Genomic DNA, 21,697 nt, shown 5'->3' with positions numbered 1-21,697 from the left:
GGTGGTATGATTGTAGCTTTTAAAAACTCTGTTTTAGATCTTTCTTCTTTTTTTAAAAAAAAGCCCTGTCCTTGACTATCCGATGAAGTGGGTGGGCATCTCAATCAGCTCAGTGTGCCTGTAGAAAAGATGTACAGGTGACTAAGCAGGGAGCTTAAGTGTGACTCACTTATGACTTATCTTTCTATCTCACCCCCCTCTTCCATCTATTTTTGTTTCCTCATCTTTAATCATTGGTCAGCATTTCATTTTTCACCCTTCATGGTGTGGTAAGCAGCAGTATATATATATATTTTCTGTCAATGCCTGAAAACACACACCTGTGGATATGCTGCTGAAGAAATAAAAATATTAAAATAACCTTTTCCCTTTCTTGGAGACAATATGGTCTTTCAACATTGTTTTTGCTTCTCAGTTTCATTCCGGAGACTTTATATTAGTGTCTGATAGACTTCTAAATTGGAAACAATTGGCTTTAATGTAGAGAGACCTGTGGGAAGAACAGGTTGCTTCTTTGGCAGTCTTCCTTGAACAGCAATCCTCTGAAGTGGAAGTTTTATTATTACTGCATATCTTACCTATGCCCTTTTGAGAACTTGTGGGGATTCCCTACCATAATTGCAGTATTAGTTGAAATGTGCAACAGTTCATCAGTGATTATAGAATGTGGCATAACCAGGAGTTGCTTCAGAGACTTCAGACAAGTGTCTCTGAATCTTCTCTTGCCACATGTCATGTCCCTTGTTCAATAATGAGACTCTGTATTCTGATGATTTCTTTATTATGAAACAGCATCAGACATAAACATTTAGACTTTTGTTGCCAGAACTAAAGCAGAAGCAGGAAAACTCCCTGCATTATACCCCACATCATGCCCCATGTCACACAACACCACCTCTGACTACTTGTTTCCAAGGGAGGGGGGATGGCCTCTCACTAGTTCCACGGTCGAGAGACAAGGCAGTCTTCTCCAGGGTCAAAACAACCTACATTCCACAGAACTACAACAGCAAGTATCTAATGGGCTGATAAGGCATTGTTCGGGAAGTTGAAGTGCAAAGAGTGAGAAAGTACAACCAACCACAGTAATCAAGAGGGAGGGAGGAATGAGGAGAGAAAGGATCCAACATCCCAGGCAGAAGACACAGTAGGATCAAATCAGACATGGACTGATCACGACACTACATCAGATAAAGGATCTTTAGGCATTCTGAAGATGCTGATGCATTCTGGAAGTCATCTGTCATTTTAAAAATCCCAGGGCAGGGCCAGCCTTACCATGAAATAAGCAAAGTATTTGCTTCAGGCAGCAGATTTCAACATTATGGGATGGGAGAGAAAAAACACCTATCCTCTGATTTCAGTACTTGTTCATCATTTTAAAAGAAGCAGGAGAACATGTGATTTTGTTTCAGGTGAGAAACTGTCAAAGACTCCCATATTGTAGGGACCCATGTAGAAGAGTTACTTGACACCTGGCCACTATAACTACTGCCATTATACTTTCATTTAGTGACAATACAGGTGAGATGCCCCATGCCACAAATATTTCTCCTCACTTTGCTAGATCTAGTGCTACAAGAGCATTTTGACTGAGCAAAGGAAACTCCTTTCCTTGGGTCCAAGCCACCAGAGCTGGTGAATGAAAACGTGCTCTTTTATGCTCTGCCAAGCAATTGACCCTTTCATTTTGGACTTTAGCGGCAGCCCTTCAGTCTTTCTTCACTCAGGGTGGTCCTTAAGAAAGCAACCTTGTAATTTCAGGATTTAGCTATAAAAGTTAGAATGCATGTAGAATGTGCAGGTAACGTCCTTGATTATAGTCTTCTAGCTTCTGTGTCTCTCAATATCTAATCCCATCCTCCGGTCTAGGTTTACAAAATGAATGCACCTTAACTGAGAGTTTTGTGAGGGGGTGAAGTGGGGTGTCTTCTTCACTGTGGCACAGATCAAAATGCCTTTGTATGCTGAAACTGAATCAGGAGGAGCAGTATGAATCGGAGAGTTACAACTGGCCCAATTCTTTCCTGAGCAGAAGGACACTTGAATTTTTCTGCATTTTTGTTTTTCAACACCTGCCTGGGCGAGGGGGTGTCTGGCATTTTCATAGGCTCCTCCACAGCAGCTGGCAAGCTGGCACAAGGAGAACACTGGTAAGGAAGCAGCTGCAAACAGGATATATCTTTGTGTCTCTGCGTGTGTGCATGTGTAATGCTGAACCAGAAGCTCAAGAGATGAAATTGTGGGGAATTTTTGCCTGAAGCAAGGGATGTTTCCTCCTCCTAAGACAAGCAGCAGCCTGCAGTCAGAGAGGAGCAGGGTCTGAATGGAGTCTCTACCATGAGCAGCAGATCACAGCAACACCGTCAAGGTAAGACCTTGTTTTCGTTCTGATTACAAAAGGAAGCTCAAAAGTGAACTTTCTTTCATTTTAATTTTGGAATTTTAAAGATATATTCCTGGATTCCAGAAAGGTAGAGAACATAATGTTTGAGATCTGTTGCTGCTGTTTTCTGACACACCCTTCTCAGACAGAGAATTTAAATCAACCAATAGGGGCCACATTTCCAAGCCTAAAACCACCAAATGGAGAAAAAGTTTTTAACCCTAAAAAGCAGACCTTTAATTTGGCCAGATCGCTGTAGGAGTGATTCTGATTTACACCCCAATTAATTTAATGCAGAGATAGTTACTCCCTTAATTATATTGATTAATTAGAAGAATTGTGATCCAGAGGGTTCATTAAAGATCGTAACATATTTTTGTAGTATTTATTTCTGTTCAAGCAGTTCATGGACGAGCACTAATGTCCAGCTAAAATTTAAAATGAAAATGGTCTCTGAAAAGTCATTGCGATATCTGACAGCTTGCTGGTGTGATTTAATACCATAGTAACAAGAGCTTAAAGATGTATTGATAAGTAATTGAAACTAACAATATCCAACAAAGCAAAAAAGGTACCTCGTCAAGACTGTTGGCCCCAGGGTTGTAAGGGATGAAGAAAAGATTCTATGGATCTGATCCACTAATTGTGATGCTCTTCTCCAGCGTATAGAGATTCCTGCTAGCATGAGCTCCTATACTGCTTGAGAAAGAGCTTCTCGTAGAAGTTTCCTGGAGTCATTTGATTTCAGCTTGAAGATGAGCTTATAAACAATGCTTAAAAAAAATCAAAATAACTGAAATTAATGAGAAGTATCCTAAACTTAACAAAAGGGACTGGAAACAGTAACTAGTGAATAGATGTTTACTTTTAATTCTGTATCAAATATGTACAATAGAGCTCAAGTTTTGCAAATATATGCCCTAGTTCTTGGAATATCTGCATTCTCATCGCACCAAAATAGACCATAGACATGTTCCATTCTGTACTACTGATGTTCTCTGCAGATATCTGACTCCTAAACTGCCAGCACTTAAATACTTTCCATTTTATTTTCTGATGAAGCCACAGATTGCCCCATTGACTCGTGAGCATTGTTCTGCTTTGAGTATTCTGAGGGGCCAAGGCACTCAGTGGTCATCCTGGTTTTCTTCTCCAGATGCTGCACCACTCTCCCAAGCCTGTCCAACTCCCAGAGGGGTTTCTCACTTCTCCTGTGGGAATCAATGCTGTCACTAGCTGGTCAGTTAGAGTGTTTCCTAAGATGGCCAGCATTCCCAGCACTCTGTCTGAGTTGCCATTTACAGACTCTGCATCTTCTGCTTTTCTGCTCCACATAACCTTCACAGGGATGACTGAATTCACTTGTCCACACTTGGGAAACTAGCCATCTATTGACCAGCTGCCTCCCAGTATGGTAAAAATAGGGTAAGGGACAGCAGCTAGTCAAAAATACAAATACTTAGAGTAAATGTTGAACAGTTAGGGCACTAACCTTTGGATGGTAGTACATATTGAAATAGCTAAGACAAATTGTGTAGATGATTTTATTGCAAAATTGACTGCAGTGAGCCACTCTGAGACTGTCTTGATAGAAGAGGGTGGGTTATAAATCTAATTCGTGTACACACACACACATGCACACACACTTTGGCCCAATCCTTAAATACATTTGTTGTGAAAACAAATACTTTGCTTTCAATAACATTTTGTTTTGTGTAATTGTGCTTAGTACTGGGATACCCATGATATTAAGGTTGCCGTGAGATTTGGGGAAGGTGCCCAGAGAAGGAAGAGTTTGAGAAGAGGAAGGTACTCAGCAGGGGTTTGAAGCTATAGAATCCATCCTTGGGTTGTCTTAAAGCAACTATACCCAAGGGTATTGCTCTCTTCAACTCCAACTGATCTTTATTAGGCATATCAATAAAACAAAATACAGGACACAGTGGGTGTTAAAACAGGACATAAAACTGGACAAAGCACATAAGGATGGTACAGAAGAGGTGGTCAAGCTTCCATTATGTCTTTGACTTGAGCAAATATATATATTAGCTCTTTTAGTGCCCAGAACTGAAACTAAGATAAGATCCATTCTCTGTTCCTTTTGTTAGTATTATTCTTTTCGTTTTCCTCTTTCTTTTCCTGCTATTATTGACAAATAAAAAATCTCAACAAATCCCCCCCCCCCGATCTTTCACATAATATCTGATGAAGGGAATTTTGACTCTCAAAAGCTCATGCTCCCAAAATCTTGATGGTTTCTAAGATGCTGCTGGACTTGAATCTAGCTGTAATACCAGTTTAGCAGAGAACATTTGTGTAGGTATAGCTTTTTATGCAAAAGCGAAAAACCGAAATCCCCTTTTGTATGCAGCTATTAAAGGAACAGGAGTCCTTCCTGTCTTCCTTTGCATCAGGTTGTGTAACCTCAGCTTGTGGGTTCTGTGGGGCAGTACTTGGAATGAGTTGCAACAACAATTTTTAAACAACAAAATGGTTTACTTTTCTTTACAATTTACACTTTTAAAACATCAACATTTAACGTTACAATTCAAGGTCCTGTTCAGGTTGCACTTCAAGTCCTTCTATTTACAGTCTACTGATATTGCCAAGTCCAAATTCTTCTTTGCAAGTTGGCTGGCTCCTGAAGACTCCAAGGGCTTGATGAACAGGTTGCAACATGATGAAGGTCTCCAGGAGAACTCTCACCCATTACAACCACAAAAGAAAACCCTGAAACAATAAACTCCAACATTTACAACATAGCAAAAACAACTACCTTCCCAGTAGTTCCCAACAATATTGCAATTACCTTAACAAGGTGTTAAGGGCTTATAGAAATCAAGGTCCGAGTCTGGTACCCTTGTCTTCTGCAAAGAGCTCTTGCAGCCTTTCTGCTGCTCTGAGTCTCCACCCCCTTACTGGGATAACCCATTCTGGGCCAACCCATTCTGGGCATGGGGGTTACAGTTGCACTGTGGCAATAAAGGGACAGCAGTATTAAAAGAACAACATAAGATACAATACAGCTAGTAGGTATAAGTCTTCAAAAATATTTTTGTAGTGGTTTTATTAGGGTTTCTGTATGTCAGCATTGAGAAGGGACATTTTTTCCCTTTAACCAACTGCACAGGAAAAATGGCCAGGCTTAATTAATGACACTGGGCAGTTAAAACACTTTGTGAAGTTCATGGTAATAAGTTAAATAACATCACTTGGTAATTGTGATAGAGCAAAGTAATACTAAGGGAACAGTTAAAAAGACCCGTTTAAGAACTGGCAACCCAGGCTCTGGGGCTCTGTGAAGAATGCTGGGTAATTAAGAGGAACAGTGTTAATTGTCCTAAAGAGGGGAAATGCTTACCAGCTGAAAAACAGGTATTCTTAGTTAATATTGATTGTCACTTTCAGTTAAAGACTGAGTAGTGAAATTTCAGGGAATTGAAAGATAGGTTGTAAAATCCATTTTTTACCACTGAATAGTTGTTAGCAACATCTCTTGCACCAGCCATGAATAATACCTCTGAGGGCAATCTTCGAACAAAACAGTCTAGTTCAGACAGCTGCACAGATTCAACTTTAATTGGAAACCCTAATAAGTGCAGGAGAGTACTTGCTATGATTTTGAATCAAGCAATGAGTTAACATAAAGTTGGTTTCCTTGGGAGGCTTTTTGTGGTTGCTGAAACCCCAAGGTTTATTATCTTAACCTGGACCAATAGGCTTGGTACTGGCTGCTCTCTAGCTCTGTCATGAGAATCTACCCACCTGGTTTTGGGGGTTTCCCAGAGCAATCGGGATGTTAATACTTTTGTACCCCTAGTTTCTTCCTCTTGCTGGCCTTGGATACTAGTAATTTGTTCAGTCCTCATTTATTCAATATAGACATGGCAGATTTGACTGTCACTGGAACCCCACTGTCTACTGGGTACATTTTGAAGCTTAGATAGTTTCATGGACAGCTACCTCATTGTAAGTGAATGCATCTTTTGCCCTAAACTGTCCATTGCACATTTTTAAAAATAAAATGCAGTGATTAGTTTCACTTCTGTGATTTAACTACCAAGGCAATCTCTTGCAAGTAATTTTGAACCCTTTCCTTTAAGCTTTCCCAGAACAATACTGAGGCATACATATCTAAAGTCCTGCATGACCTATAGCCCAATCCAATCCAGAGCAAGTGGGCGGGAGGAGACTGCACCACTCCAGCACCCCCCTGCCCTCTCCAGAGGGCTTTCCCATGGCATGGGAAGCCCAAAAAGTTAATAATACCCTGCCCTTGATAATCCCCCATAGGGGAGAGCAAAAATATATCCAAAATATGCTCTGCTGGTGCATGGAGGCTAGACTGGTAATAGAAGCTGACTAAGGTTGGCTCCACCCTCTTGCCTGCCCCCAGAACATCCTCAGCCAAGCCAGTGTAGATTTCTGAGGATGGCGGCTCCTGGGCCAGGTGCCCCAGAGCCACGTGATGCCAACCCTCCTGCTGGCGCATGTGCTCCTTGCTCTGGTGGGTGGACGTTCACGAGATGGTGCAGGGCTTTGTTGGCTTCAGAGGTGGGTCTGGCCCTCTCCCTCTGAATTAAGCTATTGGACCTTGAATACTTTATAGACAGCTTTTCTTCCTTTATCCCATGATATTCTCTAATCCTCTTGGCATGCCGGCATTTTTTTTTGTTGTAGTATGAATGTAATAAACAGATCCTTGAAAACATATACTTAGCTACAGTTATTTTAGGAAAGATTGGTTACAGCTGCATCCTGAGTATAAACCCAAATTGGGTTTTGTTCCCATGTAATGATTGAAAGGCCTCTGAGATCAGCAAGGCACTCTCCTAATATCACCTGATGTGTGGTGCTTGGAAAGGAAAAAGCATTTAGAAAGGAGTTTTCTGTGATTATCAAATAATAAAAATGGAATTAATATTTTCCCTTGGAAAACCAGCAAAGCTGGGGTGACTGATTCATGTGTTCATTTGGCTTCATATTACTTGGTTATTTAATGTTCAGTTATTCTCCTACAAATGTATGAAATAGTTTGATTTTTTCCTGTTTGCTGCATTTATTTTTTTCCCTGTTTCCTGTTTGCACTGGGTGATGATGCAGTTTCATATTTAGTGATTAATCTATGAATGACTCCTCTTACATCCAACCACCACTTGATGCTACAGTCAGCCTGTAATATGCACATGTATGTAAACTAAGCCCTACAATGCAACATCATTAAGGCCTTTTCTGCAAGGACCACAGATTTTCCCTGGGGTCAAGTGTTGTGTCTTGGAAACATTTCCTGTGAAACCATTCTTCAAACCTCCATTTCCACCATCATTTCCCCCTTTGTCTCTTTAGTTGTATTTATTCCGCACGCTACTGCCGAAAATGAATTATTTCTAATGGTGGTGGGACATCATCTGTAATGCTGAAGAAAAACCCTCCTTTCCCCCCTTTTGCTCAGATTCTATAACATTACTGCTAGGTTATGTTTTGAAGCAGCAATTAAAAAAAAAGAATCTCAGCATCCATTTCTGCTATTGACTACCCACACCCAATCGAAGCCAAAAAAACACTACTAGAGCAGGCACCCTTACCTGCAGGAATAGAAATACATAGCTGAATAGAAACACATACCCCACCCCACCCCAACAATTTTGGGGGACCAAATCAGAACTGTAGTAATGCACAATCATTACTTTGGCAATCCCTTGTTAATTTCACATGCTCCTAAAAGCTGACATAGTGTATCTTCACCTTAACATTACATCGCTAGTTTGATATGAAATCAACAAAGTTCACTTGCCTCTGCTTCTTTGTATTTGTGCCTGAGCATAAATATTGCAAGTTTTATGCGAAACTGACAAAGCTGATCTTACCTGTGCTTTTTATCTCTGCCACAATGATACATCGCTGATACGACAAAGAAGAAAAATCCTTTCAAAAATAGAGGATGAGCGGGAGGAGAAGATTGGTAAAGGGTAGCTTTGGTGACTACAAGGGTGTGTGGATTAAAGCCAGGTGTTTGGTGGGAAAGAAAAATAAAGACCATTTCAGCATGATCACATGCTCAAGGGAAGCTGGAAATGGATTTAAAAAATCACAGTGCTCGTGAAGACAATGGAAGAAAAATTAAGGGAAAATGTTTCTGGAACCAAACTGGAAATAATGTGGAATTCTAAGAATAAAATCTAAGAAATTCTAAGAAAAAGATCCGTTGTATATTTTTGTTACATATAAATGTTTATTCATTTGTCAACAATACAACAATACAATCGAATTATTACAATACAAAAACACCAATCATATCCATCAAAAACATCTTACACTCAAATCATTACAATACATTTCAAATCATTATAATACTAAAAACCCAATCATATCCACCAAAAACATCTATTTACACTACTTATTTCCAACGTCATAACAATACCATTCATCTTTCATCTATTCCTGCTAAAAACAAAAAGACTTCTCACTAGAAATATTACTGTATTACCAATAATTTTATCTAAAAATATCTATTTTATCTAAGAATAAAAATAATTTTATTTAAGAGGAAGTTTACAAATCCCTTAATAAATTCAAACTCCATTACAACTTACAACAAACAAACAAAAATACTGTTTTTATCATTAACTAATACTGAATACCCAACTACAGAAATCTATAATTTGTTCCATTCAAAATTTTCACTAATGGTTCCCAATCTTTGAATTTCTCCAAACTATGATATTTAATAGACATTATCAGTTTATCTATAGATGTGTATTCTACCAATTTCTGTATCCATTTGTTGAGCCAGGACTCCTTCCTGGCCCAGATCAGTCACGTTTAAAAGACAGAAAGAAAATTTCCAAAGACTTAGGTTTCAAAGAGAGTATTTTTACTGCTCAGATTTAGTCTCTGGAACAGGGTTCCCTATGCTAGAGACACAAATTACCAGACACAGATCTTGGTTCTTATACTTTCAAAATTCATGTGTCAGGATTTTCTTATGTACATACCCTCCACCATAAAATCAAATTTTGCTAGTCTAACAGTTTAACACAAACACAAACTTTGATATGCTAGCTTGTTTACCCCTTCCATAGGTCAGGCAATAAAACTATTTTCAACCTTTCAATCAAGTTAACCAGTTTCCAACATTTCTGAAGAGGCCTATGGTCCAAAGTAATCTTTTCCAGGATTAAATGATTTCACATACATCTTATTCACTAAAAACAGTTAAAATGATTATAGCCATTCTTATAATCTGTGATTCCAATAGAATACATGTTATATATGTAAATATTTAATATATTTCACTATCATTTCAGAGTTCATTAAAATATAGAAAAACACATTTTAATTATCTCATTATATTTTACCTATCTTCTAACCTTTAAACATTTGTATTTGACATCTGTATTTATTAACTAAGTTTTTCTATTTAGCTGAAGATGTATTTTGAACTCTTAGACATGCTGTTTTTAGTCAGTCCTGTTCCAGGATGTTATAAATTCCTTAGTGATTTGATAAGATCTTCCTACTTTGTACCTTTGCTGACAAGTTACATTTTACTTCTGAGACTCCTTTATTTTCAGTTCATCCCTTATTCTTTTATATCAAATATAATATTTAGGTTATTTTCTGTTCCCATACATTCCTCTATAATTGGATTCTGTACAATTTCTTCACTAACAAAATTCTCACTGCTCTGACTGTATATGACACTAATTACTCATTTTTCTTATCCAATGTTGGGTCTAAAATGTTCAACAAAAACATTTCTATTCTGAACATAATATTTAGTCCTAATATCTTTTTCATCCATTTATAAATTTCATACCAAAATTTTAAAATTATTTTGCAGTCCCACCACATATGTTTAAACATTCCCATTACATTTCCAACACATATTTGACACTTTAGTATACATTCTAGCTAATGTCATCAGATGTAAGTATCATTGGTAAACCATTTTATACAGGTTTTCTTACAAATTTATAGAACGTGTGAAATTCAGCCTCTTCATCCAAATCCTATCTCATTTTTCAATACTGATTACTCTGTCCAGGTCTTGTGCCCATTTAATCATATTTTATTTTACTCTTTCTATCTCCGTTTCCAATTTCAGGAATAATTTATAAATGTTTTTAAACAAGTCTCTTCCTTACATAAAATCACCCATAATTCAGAATTTCCTAATTCAAAACCAATCTTTACATCTTGATTATACCTCTCTTTCAACTGGTAATATAAATTCCAAGGACATTGCTCTTTATTCATTATTATTTCAACTCTTTCTTTTAAGGTCTGACCCTTTCCTGTTGTTATTAATATATCTTCATATCTCAAATATTGTCCTCTCCAGTTTGATTTGATTAATACTGCTTCATGTGGTGAAATCCATTTTTGGTGTTTTTATAATAATTTTTCTCCTAAACTCATCCCTTACGTTAAATATTGCCTTTCTTATATAGTAGTCCATGAACTCTGACCATGAGTCAAGATTAATTGTAAATAACTCTTGTGGAAAAGGCCTTTTAAAATTAAAGGATTTGCTCATTGAGACTGGCTGTTGGAAGAAGTACTTATATGTTCTAATTTTAATTGCCATGTTAATGATACAGATATTCTCTTGTATAAAAAAGATGCTGCTTTAGACCAAGGCTTCGAAGTGGTGAACAAAGAATTATAACCTGATACAATGTTTGTGTACAGTGGAAATGTTAATATGTTCAGAATCACAGAACACATGTAAGACAAAAAGAAGGCTCATAAGGCAGTAAACCAAGAGGATATTCAGGGACAGTGATGTTAAAAAATGGGTTTATCAGATGAAATATGTAGAGTTCCTTCATATTTGAATTTTATTGCTACCCACACAGATATTTTGGAAAGGGAAAACTATAAAATGAAATGTGACAAATATTTAAAAATGTTTTATTCCTCCAGACTTCCATAATGATTTTATAAGAGTTGAATTAGAAGCAATAACATCAGTGTTTGCTGTTTTTATAAGTTAATAATGGCAGCTTGATTACTATAGGCTCAGTAAATTTTCCCATGAGATTTGGGCTCATTAAGTAGCATCTGTGTTTTATTGACAATCTTGTGGTTTTCATTGCTTCTGTTAAAAGCTCTGTAATAGGTAGATCTTGTTTTGAATGACCCACATTTCCTTTTAATTTGGACAACATAAATCCTACATAATTTATCTACACTTTACAACATATTTGAGAACCCAATGGCAGATTAACAGATTAGAGATGACATAGAATAATTTTCACATAGAATAATTTTAATTTGCTAGATCTTTTCACATCTGTAGAGGCACAGAAAGAAGTCTGGAACTGAGAACAATTCGTTCTGGCAAGTTCAAAATCCTTAAGGGTGGTGATAGTAGATTTTTTTTCACCTATTGTGAAGTCTAGCTTCACAGTTTGGGTGTCAGACATACAATCACTCAAAATGCTATCTCAATGAATTTCTATGCCAAGGAGGTATGCCAAGGAGCAGTGATCAACATACATAAAGCATACTGTTCTATTCTGAAACATAGTATATATGTATTTATGTGGGTGTATGTTCATGTCTCATGCTTCTCTCTACAGCACTTCACAAATATTTTAGAACAATTGCAAAACTTTTCTGGGACTACCTGATGGGGTATCTAGCCGGGGACAAAACCTGAGTTTGGTGACCCCCCCTCCCCCATGGGCAGCCACCCTCCCCCACCATGACCAGACAATTTTTTGCACCAGCTCACAAAACACCTCCCACCCCCAGCAAAACATACATGGCTCTCTACCCACCAACTTTCTTTCCTAATTTTGTCCTCACACCAACTGTATGAAGTAGGTTGTTAGCCTGAGAAACAGCTCCAAACCAGTGCAAGTTGGTATTAAGCATGTAAATCTCTCACAAATCACCCCCAGCAAAACATTTACCAAACAAATGTCAGCATCATCTCTCGCAAAACACCTCCAGTGGAATCCACCCCCAAACAGCATTACTTTCAATGGTGTTTAAACTAGGGAGCACATATTCTTCTTTTAAATCCACCTTAAAAGGAGAATCAGGGATTCCCAGTTAATTATCCCCCACTCTGAAACAGCATCACTTTCAATGTTTAAACTGGGGACCTCAGATTCTCCCTTTAAATCCATGCCATAGGGGATGGATTTAAAAGGAGAATCTGGGGAAATTTTGAGGTTGCCTGCTGTCAGGGGTGCAATTTTTAAGCTAGCAGCACCAAAATTTTAGGGTATCTTTAGGAGACTCTCCTAATGATACTAGCCAGGTTTGGTGAAGTTTGGTTCAGGGGGTCCAAAGTTATGGACCCTCAAAGGTGTAGCTCCCATCTCCTATTTGCTCCTATTGGAAACAATGGGGGATGGGGCACCCCCTTTGGGAGTCCATAACTTTGGACTCTCTGAACCAAACCTGGGGGTATCATCAGGAGAGTCTCCCAAAAAATCCCTGAAATGTTGGTGCTGCTAGCCTAAATACGTCCCTTGCAGGCTAAGAACTGAAAAAACACAAAAAATGCAAAAAAAAAATACAATCGAACCTGAATTTTTGCACTTCCCCATGTGACCAAATGGGGCACCCAGGGACATTTGACTCCACATGTCCCCATGGCAGATATGCCCCTGGTATTGGGTAATGTAATGAGTGATACCCAACAGGTGCTTGACTTTCCCCCTGCTGAAACTGAACCCTGCTGAAAATGTACAGATCTTTTTTATCCTTTCAGAAATTGCCTCAGGATAGAAAAACAATTGTTTAATTAAACATCAGCAATACTATCAAACTGTCTAACCTCTTTTAAAATGTTACATCTATCTTGGGTCATAACGAGAGTAGAACTGACCTGCCACGGCAAGGCTATCCTCCCATAAGTACAGAACATTGCTGCTGTATTTGTACTGGGGTGCTGTGTGGTTTCCGGGCTGTATGGCCGTGTTCTAGCAGTATTCTCTCCTGACGTTTCGCCTGCATCTGTGGCTGGCATCTTCAGAGGATCTGATAGTAGGAATGGAAAGCAAGTGGAGTATGTATACTGTGAGGTCAAAAGGTGAGGCCATCTGAATAGAGTAGCCTGGCATGTGAGTCACAAAAAAGTCTGTAGCATGTGAGTAACGATGAAGATATCAAGGTCAATAGGTGAATGCATCTGAATAGAAATATCCTGGTCTTTGTTCCCTTTCATTGCTATTGTCTATAGTTGTCCTGTGTTTGTGTGAAGCTGATTAGTCACAGTCCTTGATTCTAGAGTTTTTCAACACTGGCAGCCAAATTCTGTTCATTTTCATGGTTTCTTCCTTCCTGTTGAAATTGTCCATGTGCTTATGAATTTCAATGGCTTCTCTGTGTAGTCTGACATAGTGGTTGTCAGAGTGGTCCAGAATTTCTGTGTTTTCAAATAATATTTTGTGTCCACGTTGGTTTATCAAGTGTTCTGCTATTGCTGATTTTTCTGGCTGAAATTGTGTTCTTTGAAGAACACAAAAGGCAAAGAACACGAAAGGTCTGGTGGATCTTGTTCCTAACGTTTCGCCTGCATCTGTGGCTGGCATCTTCAGAGGTGTATCACAGAGGAAATCTGTTACACACTGTGTACACACTGTGTTACACACTGTTACACACAGACTTCCCTCTGCAGAGATGCTAAATGAGAAGAATTTCCAGTAAAAAACATAACAGGCACACTTGTTCAGAGGGAGGGCAGTATAACATGCCGTTATCTTATGTGTGGTGGCATAGATAATTAGCTAGAATATGGAGAAGTGTTCTATGAAGGCTGTATAACCAGATAAATCTCAGGTGAACAGCCGTCCAAAGAAGACCACTCCCATGTCTTCTCTTTTTGATGTCAGTGCACACTTAAGCAAAGCAATGTTACCACTCGTCCTTTACATTGATTCAAGGTTTATTGAGAAGAGCAAACCACAATCATATAATTTCATATTGTATTATCGAAGGCTTTCACAGCCGGATTCACCTGGTTCTGTCGGGTTTTCCGGGCTGTGTGGCCATGGTCTGGTGGATTTTGTTCAGAGGTGGGATCCAACCAGTTCTCACCACTTCTCTAGAAGTGGTTACTAATTTTTTCTGAGTGCCGAGAAGGGGTTACTAAAGCAACCTCCCTGCCCAATAGGGACTGGAGGTGCATGTGTGCAGCGCCGCCACTGTTTGAATCCCACCACCATCAGAACCTGTTATTAAAATTTTTGAATCCCACCACTGATTTTGTTCCTAACGTTTCGCCTGCATCTGTGGCTGGCATCTTCAGAGGTGTATCACAGAGAAACAGACTTTTCTCTGTGAAACAAACTTCTCTCTGTGATATACCTCTGAAGATGCCAGCCACAGATGCAGGCGAAAAGTTAGGAACAAAATCCACCAGACCACAGCCACACAGCCCGGAAAACCCACCAGAACCAATTTCATATTGACTTGCTGCTCTCAAACCCTTCCTATTTTATTTGAGATGAATGCATAGGCCTATTTACTGCTCTACTTCGATTCTATTTTATTCTGTGAAAAAAAAAGAGTGAACCCATGTCCATACTGTCCATCAAAACAGGCTGTTTTAGCCTCAACAGTCATAAACTTGAAAAAAGGAGGGTTCTATAACTAACCAATCCTGTGCTAAAGGCTACCCACGTGCCCCTAAACTACACTTCCCACAAAGCTACATCTTAAAGGCAAAGCCTCTTCTTCTTCACTTATCATTACATAGACACTGGCTCTTTCATTACTAACTAGCTTCCATGGGGCAGCACAACAGGAGAGGATCCATTAAGGGTGAATCAACATGATGATTTTTCTTACTTGCAGGTTCACATTTTTCACCAGTTTCTTGCCTTTGTGGGCTTCTGGAATGAACATCACGTATCATGGTGGAGTACTGGGGCTAGTATTAACTTATGTTGACCATCAAAACTGGGACATTGTTGTAGGATCTTTTTAGAGTTCCAGTTTTTCATGTGGATCTCTACCCAAGCACAGCGATGAAGATACTGGTCACAAAAAAAAAGGGGTTATTTAGCAAATTATGGTTTTGATCCTATGGAGCATGCACAACGATGTTTGGAGATGACTGTTTCTCACCCCCAGTAGTCTCCTGAAGGCTCCAGAATGCTGATGCTAGGTGCTGCAGGACTTGTATGAACAAAAAAGCCACCCTGTCTGGTATACTGCAACAAGGAGGAGGAGCTAGGCTGGCATGGATCCTGTGCCGATGGAATTACTTACATCAGTGAAAACTCTTTTGATGGCAGAGGCGGGTGATTTGGCCATAAACTTCTTGAAAGTCATTGAGACATACTTTATCACAAAGGAACCAGAGCTCATGGTAGAACTCTGCCATTCCAGCAACTGACTTGTTTGGAAGGCAAGACTATAGTGTTTGGAAATGGCAGACACTCTCATTCTGTTATGTCTGAGTTTGCCATTTCTTGCTCTTAACCCAGTAGGGTTTTTGCTTCATTTGATTGTGGCAAGAAAAATTAGTCTTCAAGGGCCTGAATGTTTTGCATGGAGACATTTGTACAGAGGCCAACAGACTGATTGCCTTTCAGAAGGTCACTTGGTAAGAAGAACAGGGCTTGGAAAGGAGTGAGTCCAGGTTTCCCAATAACAAGGTGTAAACCAGCTGCTTTTCAAACACTTGGATGGGTTAATTGAGAACAGCGAATGGGTTGTTGCTGTGATAGCACAGATAGACAGACGTACAATAGTGAGGTTTTTATCTAGCTCTTTGGACCTAAGAACTTTATTTCTCAGAGTCACTGTTTGAATTAGATCTTTGCAAAGAAACAAGATGTCCCTATTGTTTGCTGATGACTTAGGAAGCTGTGAACTCTGACCTTACTGTTTCCTCAGACAAAGTCCTAATGCCAGTGTGTTCTGTGCATAGCCATCCTTATCCAGTTGGCTAATGGGCGGAGGCAGGGGGGAAACCGTGTATTTCTTAGAACTTTAGCACAGTTGACACAATAGGGTAAGGATATCTGCACCAGAAAGCAATTTAGAAATACATTTTGGAAAAAGAAGAACAGCCCTAATCTATGTCCTTGTATCTTCAAGGCAATAATGTTTATCGATGATCATGTGTATATGGAACAAACTGCTTCTGCTAGGTGTAACCAGGGAATCAGGGCTGGTCCTGAAATTTGCAGTCTGGGTGATACAGGGAAAGAAATGTCAAGATCCATCAGGAATTGCAATGGTCCTGAAGCTCTAGAAGTTGGAAGAGAAGAGTCAATGAGTTCAGGAAAGTTTAGTAGGTCAGTAATTGGGGAGGAGCTCTGTGATCGCATGGCTGTACAGAGCTGTACCTGTAGTCAAATTCTGAGCCCTCCCGCTTCCAACAACCACAGATGGGGAAATGGGAGTGACTGATGTGGATCTTATAAGTCTTGGCGTCAGCATTACTCTATTCATTGAAATTCAAAACTGCACCTTCTCAGTGCAAGGACTTCAGTGTATGTCTGCAAGTACCACACCCTGAAGTCAAACTCACAGTAAGGTGATCAGAGCACTGTATAAACATGTCAGGTCTGCCTCCGCCTCTTTCTGCTGTCCCGCGCTCTCCTCCTGCCGTTTTCTCTCCTGAGTTTCTTTGAGAGCCAGCAGGCTTCACCTGAGCTGAATCCTCAGCTTATTCTGAAGCGGTGAAAGAATTGGGGTAAGCAAGCTTAAGACCGCTGTGCAGGGAGCATGGCTAGGTTTACTTATTTATAAGACTGACTTGTGATTGCTGCTCCCGCATGCTGTTTGTCTCTGCTTACGGAGGACTGGATTTGTCAGATTCAGCTAACGTCTTAGCTTTCCAGTGGCTTTGCTGATAAGGATTAACTCTTTCTCTGCAGAGCAGCACTGAAAGGAGAAATTGGTGGAGTTGCCAAGGAGTGATTTATGCTGAGTGTTGATGTGCTGGCACAGTGAGGGTGAGCTGTTTGCAAGGACTGTGCAGCGCTCCGCCCCCCGCCCCCCTTCAGGGGATTGTTCTGGGGGGAAAAAGAAAAGAAAACTGAAAGCTGAACTCCTTGGGGAAGGCCTTTACTTCCATCTTCACTCTTGTAACCCAGCAACAACCATCCACCAATCAGCTTTGCTCAATGGCAGAAGTAGAGTTCGCTTGCAGACCTTTTTTTTTTGCTGTCTCCCTTGGAACTGTCCTCACCAGCATCATTACGGCAAGCCTGATCTCCTTGCTGACCCTGTCATTTTCAAGACCTTTAGGAAGGGGACTTGCAAGTAAATCTGTTATGGGGTGACATGATGCCTGTTGGGGGGCGGGGTGGGTGGGTTGTGACTGTCCATAAATTGTCAGATGAAGTGGATTATTGAATGAAAATGAATGGTTGATACTTGCTAGGCAGAGAGGAAAGAGTTAAAGGTGGCCCAGTTGATGCTTCAGAAAGCCTGTCAGGTATTGTCTGCCTGGTACCTGCATGCATACCACAGCAATTTGTTTACTGAGGGCCTTCTGCTTGTGGGGGAATTCCTAGCCACACCTGTTTATATGTACTAACAAAGCCCTTGCCTATATTCCTGAAATACACGGGTCATATCTCATAGAATGTGGTGTAACACATTTTCTTTTATTTTTAAATTGTCACAGAATTCGTGTTGTCAGATTTTAGAGAAATTCAAACCTACGTCTCCTGTGGTATTACTGCATCCTGAATGGGAATTGCCCACTAACATTTGCTGACTGCTACACTGCCGTATGCTCTTCATTGCCAACTTACTGAGGATCAAGTGTGTTTTGAGACCAAAGAGTGAAAAGGCTGCAGCTTGTGGACCAAGTGGGTGAGTGAGCAGTTCAAAATTTACTGGGGCTGGGAAACTTGCATAGAAACTTGTGGTGGAATAGGGAGACATTTCCTTGGCACAGACACTTTGCTGGGCTATGGATCCTGTTCACTGAACATATTGTTGTTACTGATGCTTTAAAAGGTACATCAGAATAAAAGCAGTCATTATAAATCACCTTAGGGTCAGAAGTAGTGGAAAGGTGGGACAGAAATGTTTTGAACCAATAAATATGTGGTAGAGGATCAGGCATGCACCTTTCACCATAGCCATACTCATATGGGTCTGATGTGAAGGCTGGATAAGGACGCTTTCATGGGCCAACTCAACTGGTTGTTGTGGGCTTTCTGGGCTGTGTGGCCGTGGTCTGGTAGATCTTGTTCCTAACATTTTGCCTGCATCTGTGGTTGGCATCTCCAGAGAGAAGGGACACAGTGTGTAACACACTTCTCTCTGTGATACACCTCTGAATGTGCCAGCCACAGATGCAGGTGAAATGTTAGAAGCAAGATCTACCAGACCACAGCCACACAGCCCACAATAACCAATAGGATAAGGACCTAAGGGAAAAAAAATAGGAGAAACCTGGTTTGTATGGAACACTTCTGTTAAAACCTAAACCCAATTGCTAAGCATCCTAAGGAGAGAACATGAGATGGATTCCCAGGACTGCAGCACTCCCTTAAGGAAAAGGGGGGAAAGGTTGCATGAACTGGGCTATAGATGGCCTTATACATAGATATTTATTTGTCAAACCCTTCCGTACATGCAGAATAATCCACTTTCAATCCACTTTCAATGCACTTTGCAGCTGGATTTTACTGTGCAGAATAGCAAAATCCACTTGCAAACAATTGTGAAAGTGGATTGAAAGTGCATTATTCTGCATGTGCAGAAGGGCCCCCAGTGTGTCTTTGTGATAGGGAAGGAAGCATGTACTATCATGAAAAGTTAATCCAAAGCCCCATGTGAGGATATGAACCAGACCATAAACATTGAACATTTTTTGCCTTCATTAATCTATAGATAATCCTTCATTACTATGTGTAAGTATATATTTGCTTACGTTAGATCCACACAAATCATATTGTGGCAAGCATGTTATACTCTGCCATCCCCCTTTGCTCCAGTGCAGTTTCTGAGTACTGCTGATAACAGCCTCCTGGAACAATTCTGGCAATGGGCAAGCTGCCACAGGAAAGAAATTCCTTAGTTCTTCAGAAGTCTGGTTGTTTTCCATTTAGTGAGAGGTTTGCATAGACCCATCAGGCTGATTTGCGCATACTTGAATATTATATTACTTATATGGCTACATGTAGTTTTTGCAGTGAGGGAAGGCAACATGGCATAGCCTGATCTTGTCAGATCTTGGAAGCTAAGCAGGGTCAGCACTTTGAATGGGGACCAATCAAGAAAGACTCTGCAGAGGAGGGCAATGTCAAACCACCCCTGCTTCTCACTTTCCTTGAAAGCCTGTTGTTGGGGTCGTCCTAAGCCAGCTGTGACTTGATGGCACTTTACACATACAGTTTTTGCAGCAGCTGCCAGTGGAAACTCAAGGGCAATAAGGGCATAAAAATGACATCGGGGGGAATGCTGGAGCAGCTTCTCTCCACATGCTGTGGCAGTGAGTAGAAAAGGACTGTCATGTGTCTGGGACAGGCATTACATTCCCCTTGCCCTTCTGATACAAAGGATGCAGGTGCAAACATGCATTTGGCATACTATTTTGATGTTCACTAATATCTGATCAGCAATCAAATAACACATCATTGCAGTGTACCATCAGGACCTGTTAACAGCTTGCTGAGGGTACAGGGGGTGTTTTAGTGCAAGACCTCTCTGTGTTTCTCCTCTTGTTGTTGTAAACAGACTTGTATGTAAAGACTAAAGCCCATGTTCCACAGAAAATTGGTGACTGGACCTCCTTGGCTGCTTTTGTTGCTCTATATTTGATCAGAGCTGTGGTGCCTGGTAGGAAGTGTGGATACCTTTCCAAAACTACAGAATGAAACCAGAAGCTCATTTAATTGTATTTGCTTGGAGATGGAAATGGAGGGAACAGGCAGCAGATATACAGTTTTTCCAGTTTTCATTAATTACTGGAGGCCTCCACTTACTCTCCTCCACACTGACTGAATGCTTTGGGATGAATTTGCTGCTACTGTTATCAGTGTCACAACCAGGCAGGGTGAATTGGCCAATCAGTCAATGGAACCCCTCCAGTAAAGCATAGGGAGGGGGATCAGTAGTGCTGCATGTTGATATTCCCAGGAGACTGCAGTCCTCAGTGTGCCTACTGAATATCAAAGGTGTCGGTTGGGGTGGGGAGAGGATAAGGAGGGTCCTTTCTACACAGGCAACACAAATGGGTTAACTGAATCCGTGTTACCTGTATTGCCATTCACATGGTGGGTGCAATGGCCACCCACTGGCAGCCCTGCGACAGGATGCAGGATGTTTTGCACAGGAAATGCTTTGTTTCCATGAAAAAGTGCATCTGAGAATCCTCTCAGCCAAGGATCACACCCCCCCCCCCACAAACATACCCAACACAAAATGGCGGCCGCCTAAAGAATCCACCCTAATGGTGGATGCCTACAGAATCCACATAATGGTAGATGGAAGTAGGGAAGAACAGAATGCTTCCTGCTTGCTGTAGTTCGCACAGGCAAGCAGGAAGCATGTGAAGCCCGGATTAAAGGGGGGGAAATTGCTAATTTAACAACTTTCATTTAACCCAGGTTCAGCAAAATAAAATGGGTTACAAGCATTTGGGGGTGAATTTCATGAGAACCTCTACCCCAAAATACTTTTTAAAAACCCTTTAACCCATTATATTTTGCCTGTGTGGAATCACCCAAGATGTTCCAGTGTGATGAGCCCGTGTAGTGTAGTAGTTAAGAATGGTGGACTATAACCTGGAGAATGGCGTTTAATTCTCCACTCCTCCATATGAGTAGGGGATTCTGATCTGGTGAACCAAATTTGTTTCCTCACTCCAACATGTGAAGCCTGCTGCGTGACTTGGCCTGTCACAATTTTCTCAGAACTCTCTCATCACCACCTAACTCACAAGGTGTCTGTTGTAGGGAGGGGAAGGCAAGGCAATTATAAGCTGCTTTGAGACTCCTTGCATTTGAGAAAAGCAGGGTATAACTCCAAACTCTTCTTCCCAATGGAAACAAGGGATAACAAATTATATGCGCAAATGAAGTAAAAATGGGGTGTTGTGTGGTTTCTGGGCTGTATGGCCGTGTTCTAGTAGCATTTTCTCGTGACGTTTCGCCTACATCTGTGGCTGGCATCTTCAGAGAAAGTAGAAATGAGTGATTTTTTTAAAAAAGCGATAATGTTTATTGCACACACCAGCAGGGTTGATTCCAGAGTTTAGGGAGGCCTTTGGCAAGATCCTCCTGATCCAATGATCTCATGTGCAGTGCTTCTCACCCAGTAGGAAGTGTGAGATGCCAATACCCAGAGCAAGTAGTCAAGTGGATGAGTGAG

At 40.5% G+C, this 21,697-nt stretch overlaps 1 protein-coding gene across 6 annotated transcripts in view; it reads left to right on the top strand.

Moving 5' to 3' along the window:
* The first annotated feature begins 2,246 nt into the window (after positions 1 to 2,246).
* The window catches only part of PAK6 (p21 (RAC1) activated kinase 6), a 59,315-nt gene continuing 39,864 nt past the window's right edge, over positions 2,247 to 21,697 (top strand). For 4 of the 6 annotated variants that reach the window (XR_007243674.1, XM_048486640.1, XM_048486637.1 and 1 more), the window contains exons 1-2: positions 2,247 to 2,371; positions 17,997 to 18,187. The gene's annotated coding sequence lies outside the window, so the exon portion shown is untranslated. Of the gene's footprint in view, positions 2,372 to 16,978; positions 17,058 to 17,560; positions 17,630 to 17,996; positions 18,188 to 21,697 lie in introns of those variants that run through there. The other 2 variants (XM_048486638.1, XM_048486639.1) reach the window with 2 other exon arrangements.

The sequence above is a fragment of the Sphaerodactylus townsendi genome, linkage group LG02 (assembly GCF_021028975.2).
Source record: "Sphaerodactylus townsendi isolate TG3544 linkage group LG02, MPM_Stown_v2.3, whole genome shotgun sequence".
In the NCBI taxonomy this organism is placed as follows: domain Eukaryota; kingdom Metazoa; phylum Chordata; class Lepidosauria; order Squamata; family Sphaerodactylidae; genus Sphaerodactylus; species Sphaerodactylus townsendi.
The sequence above is the reverse complement of the archived record's forward strand: the minus strand, read 5'-3'. Positions and strand labels throughout refer to the sequence as shown.